The 5,482-nt window shown below is 36.8% G+C and overlaps 1 non-coding gene across 1 annotated transcript; it reads left to right on the forward strand.

Annotated features, from left to right (window-relative positions):
- The first annotated feature begins 278 nt into the window (after positions 1–278).
- LOC141645196 (small nucleolar RNA R71) lies at positions 279–385 on the forward strand. The gene has a single exon (XR_012544780.1). It is a non-coding gene; the product is annotated as a small nucleolar RNA R71 (small nucleolar RNA).
- Positions 386–5,482: the final 5,097 nt, after the last annotated feature.

Here is a 5,482-nt window from a genome sequence, read left to right on the forward strand (position 1 = left end):
CATCCCTCCTTTTGAAGCTCCTCCCAACTCGTATTTGTCAAACCTCACCGTGAGAGCCTCTAATGCGGCTACGAGAAGGGGATTCAAAGACCTCCTCCTCCCGATTGCCTCTCGAATTCCCATATTCAGCTTTATGGGTGGCTAAGTAATCAATGATCTTCCACCCCTTAGTCTCTCCCATATTCTCAGCAAATCGGCCATTGGCTGCAGCATCCAAAATAGCCCTCTGATCGTCATACAACCCGTTATAAAACTGATTGCAAAGACTCCATTTTTCGAACCCATGGTGCGGAATGGTTCGCACCAGCTTCTTGAAACGGACCCATGCTTCATGGAAGTTCTCATTAGGTCCCTGTTTAACGCTCGTGATCTGAGCTCTAATGGCATTCGTCTTCGAGGCAGAGAAGTATTTCTTATAGAATGCCAAGGCCAAAGAATTCCAGTCGGTGATCCCATGAGCAGCTCGATCCAGATCTCTGTACCACTCCCTTGCAGCATCACGGAGTGAGAATATAAACATAGTCTCCTTTATCTGGTCCTAGGTCACACCGGTCGGCGGGGGTATAGAGCAGCAATAATCGATAAATATCTCCATATGCTTGGCTGCATCTTCATTTGCAGCTCCCCCGAACTGGTTCCTCTCAACTATGTTGATATAGGAAGGCTTCGGTTCGAATTTCCTATCACCTCCAGGTAATTCGAACCCCTTGTAAAGATTTTCAGCTGTCGGCTCAGAGTGACTTGCTATAGTTTTTTATTCAGCCATGACTGGAATTTCCGGAGATGTGACTGTCTCAGCTGAATAAGTAGAAGCAGGAGATGTAGGTGGGTCTTCTTCGAACAGTTCGTTCTCGTAGTAACTAGACAGAGTACTCAGCTCTTCCTCTGTCGGCAATACTCTAGATGATCGTCTCAACTTGCGCAAGGTCTTCTCAATCTCAGGATTGAAAGGTACTAATTCACCACCCTGTGACCTGCGCATAAGAAGAAACTACAAAAAGAATATAAGAAAAGTTTAAGGAACAGATGTCCCTTAAACTAAGAAACAGACTAAAATAAAACAACTAAAAATTAGAACAATTGCCTCCCCGACAACAGCGCCAAAATTTGATACCCCTCGTTGTGAGTACCAAAAATAAAATTTATAATTTCTATTAAAACTAACCTAGGCTAGTGGTAACAGGGTCGAACCACAAGGAGGCGAATGTAATTAAAAGTTGTCTAAATCTAGTCTAAGGTAACAAGTGTGGGGGTTGACTTGATTTGATCTATAGCTAATAACAATAAAGATAAAAAACTAAAGAAATATATTAAATCAAATATAAGGAAGGGTACTAGGATGGTCGGTTCACTATAGTTTCGGCGGCAGCAAACTAAGTCGGTCTAAATCAAACACATGAGGCGGGAAAACAAGAGGTCCTCTCGGTCCACTCTGTACAGATAGCATCTTTCGATCTCGCTATAAGTCCCTAATATCACTAATCCTGACTCTCGTCCTGAAAAGTGACTAATAATCTAAACTTTACCTATTTTTCGATCTCAGCATAGTTTAGTCATTTTAATTGGTGATCTAACAACTTTCCCTATCTTTCGATCTAATGGGTCAGTCATATATTAAGCATTCAACTAGTCGCATGCATTCGATTCGTCAAATACAACATTTAAATCAATTAAAACGAAGGTAAATCTCACGTGGTCAGTCGATCGACCGGATATGGTGGTCGATCGACCAACACGCGATTAGGGCTCCCTAATTCTAGTGCCGCCTACACTATAATTCCCCTACATCCTAGCACAACTAATTTAGCTACTCATGATACTGAATAAAAAAACAATACTCATAACGAAATAAACTATCGAATTCATACTTGAAATAATCAAATAACAAATAGCGATAAACGATAATTGGCTTTGGATACTAACTAGCAATTCTATATCTATGAATAATAAAAGGCAATGGAACTGAAATAAGAACAGAGGAGATAACTAAATTGCAGAGAAAAGGATCCAAAAAAACGATTGCAAAAGAGTAACTTTATTGACGGAAAATAATCTAACTAATGAATTGTGTTAAGAACTGTATGCTAAAAACTTGATGACAAAACTGAATAACCTAGCTTACGTTATATAGAATACAACGCAGTTCTTATTCTCAAACCTAATGTACTATGGGCTTGCTATTTCTCGATCTTTTAATTCTCGTCTGAAGTAGCGGCTTGGTCGATCGACTAAGGTGACCGGTCGATCGACTGCTCTGAGCTGAACAGTAGCTTCTGGATCCCGTGGGTTAGTCGATCGACCGAAGGCAGTGGTCGATCGACTACTTTAACTGATACTTGACTTCTATAATCTCGTGGATTTTTCTTTTGGGCCTTGAAATGCACACCAAGCTCGTTCCTTAAGTAAATTCTTCACGTCAAATACAATGAAGGATACTCGGGGACGGATTTAGCTCAATTTCCGTTGACTTCTTCAGATTTCTGCAATAATGTACAAAAACACGAAAGTAGACGGAAATAGGGGAAATGGTAGCTTAAACTACACAAATGAGCTTTGAAATGCGTGTAAAATGAGGTGTAAAACATCATATAAATGACACGCATCAATTCGTTATGCACATAATACTCTTACATGCTAACCATTCCTTAATGAGACTCATAACATCTTATAAGCATAGGAATGTAATCGTCTAACCTTTTACACGAAATTCATTAATTCCTCCATTCAACAAGAGTAAATCCTCAGTGCTTCTCAAGTACTCAAGGATGCTCTTGATAATGATCTAGTGACACTCACTAGAAAATGATTGGTAATGACTTCTCATATTCTCAACATGATATGTCCCGACGAGAGAAGCTTTTAGCATATTTAATAGATCCTGCAGCGGAAGCACAATAGATCATATTAATTGTTCAACAACTTGAATGAGTCAAGAATCTTATCACATAAGTCTCTTGACTATAATGCTAATATCCATAGAGATCTATCTCATTAGATCCGGATATTTAATATGCGCCATGCTACTCTCAAGTATTCACCCGAGAATATTTCTAGTCACTAATATGTCAAACACATATTTTAGACTAAGAAATATCACCTTAGCTACATTTCTAGTCACTAATATGTCAAGCACATATTTTAGACTAAGAAACTAACTTTAGCTCCCACTAAACTCCATGTATCATCATGTTATCTCGACACTCAAGTAATACTGTTTTGATAGACTACATAATTGAACCCAAAGTTCCAACTCTTTGACGTATATAGATCACAAAAGGAATCTTTCAAGCATGCTAGGCTTCTTAGCATTGACAACATCAACAAAACTTCTCCCTTCATAAGAAACATTCAAGGAGAAAGTTTCCTTATCCTTTTGCCTAAAACTCATCCTCATGAGAGGCTATATTGCTAAGACCATACGAATTGATAAAGGCATTTGGGTTGTCACAAACTCTCTATAACAAGCCCAAATTTTAACCATCTTATGTAACCTCTACGGCAAGATCACGGTAACCAACTAAAGTATTTACCTTAAATCAAGTTTCGAAAACATCTCGTGTTTCCTTCCTTATCGCATCGTGTGCAGGGAAATCAATTCGGATTGCATGGTGACACGCCATCACATAGAGTTCATACTATAGAAAAGCCTTTGATGAAAGTTTAAGATTCGTTACTTTTGAAAAGTAACGCAATATTATCGCAAAATTATCTCCTTAATACCACTGAGCCACAGTAATGAACGTCTTCTTGCATTGTACTCAGTTTGTGGATTTGGACTTCCGTAAGTTCAAAATTTCTCCCACTCTGTCTTCCAGAAAATGAAAATCTTTCTAGAAAGACAGCATTACGAGCCACAAACTCTTTGTTCTCGTTTTAGAGGAGTAAAAACCAAGTGGTTCAATTTTGGATAACCCTCACAAATACATAAATTGGTTCTGAACATAAACATTTATGGTCCCAAATGTATAATAATGACAAGTTAGGGACCCTCCCTACCCATATCTCATATGGAGTCATTGAGGCTATTATAGTCGGGTTTAAACTTTTAGTTAGAAAATAGCTTACAAAATTTGCGAAAAACCTCAAACTATATCTCATAAAGTTTGGTTTATCTTCTTGACTACACCATACTCTATGGTGTCCTTAGGAGAAGGTATATGTGAACTGGTTCACAATCTTCTTAGTGATTATCAAGGTCATTACTTGTTATTACCCATTTGATCTTCAAAGTCATTACTTTGAAACTTCCGGTCAACATCTTGATCTTTACGTGCTTTTGGTTTACTACTTCATTTTGAAAATATTCCACATTTCAAAAATCACTTTTATGTCTTATTAAATAGATACGAGGTTATCATATCTACTTAACATTACGGTAAAAGTAATGAAGTATATATATATATATATATATATATATATATATATATATATATATATATATAACCAACTATCGGCCTTACACATCCGTATGTATATGGTCAATCACCTCACTATTGTGTTTCTTTTCTGCAAAAGAAACATAATTTATGCACACATACCATAAGACTCACAATCAAATGGTTGTTCAATGTGCTTTTCGTTTACTCGTTTGAAATGAATTTACTTGAGGTTTGATCAATTGGGTTCACCAGATTAGAGACTTTAAAATCTACAAGATAGTATAACATTTAGTTTTCGTGAAGAATGTAAAATTCCTCTAAATTAAGTGGTCTAAATCAACCACCAAGTTATCATAGGAGTAGGTACAACATTTTGTTTTAAATCACATGAGTGCTGCCTTCTATGTATAAACATAGATAATTAAATTCTTTTAAAACCAAATTTAGGTACATTTGTCCTTATCGAAATCATTGCTACTCTAGCACCACTTCAATACAAAAAATGTCCTATGCTAGACGTCTTACGTTTTATCAATTCATGTAAACTTCTTTACAAAGAAATGACCCGTACTTGGTATCTCATACCAAGATAGTGGAACTAGCCTATCCATTGAGTAGATGTCTCTTTCAACTTTGTTCTATCGCATACATCTAGGGTTGATACTTCTTAACTCCCACTCACTTTCACATTCCTCTTTGCTTAAATCAAGCAAAAATGAATCTCATGAAGACCTCTCTTCATGTCATTCGTGATATTTTATACACTTAGTAAAAGTGAATTACTATAAAGTGAGTGTAACATGTGGCAAAATCTCAACTTCTTGCGAAATTGGACTACCTAACCGTTCAATTGTTATCATATGCCTAAACTCTTTAGCGCATAAACAATCGATTTGGCCTTTCTCGAAGTGAGCCATTTGACGGTATCATATTGGAGTATTATAAGTGTTTTTGAAAATTCTTTTCGCAAACTTTTGAATTACAATTGAGTAATTAAAACTAATATGTCATCATCATGACGGAGGTGTCACTTCCTAAATCAAGACTCTATTGATAAAATGTGACTTCCTTTTAAACTCGTAATATGAGTTTGCAACATGAAA

The sequence above is a fragment of the Silene latifolia genome, chromosome 2, assembly GCF_048544455.1.
Source record: "Silene latifolia isolate original U9 population chromosome 2, ASM4854445v1, whole genome shotgun sequence".
Taxonomy (NCBI): Eukaryota; Viridiplantae; Streptophyta; class Magnoliopsida; order Caryophyllales; family Caryophyllaceae; genus Silene; species Silene latifolia.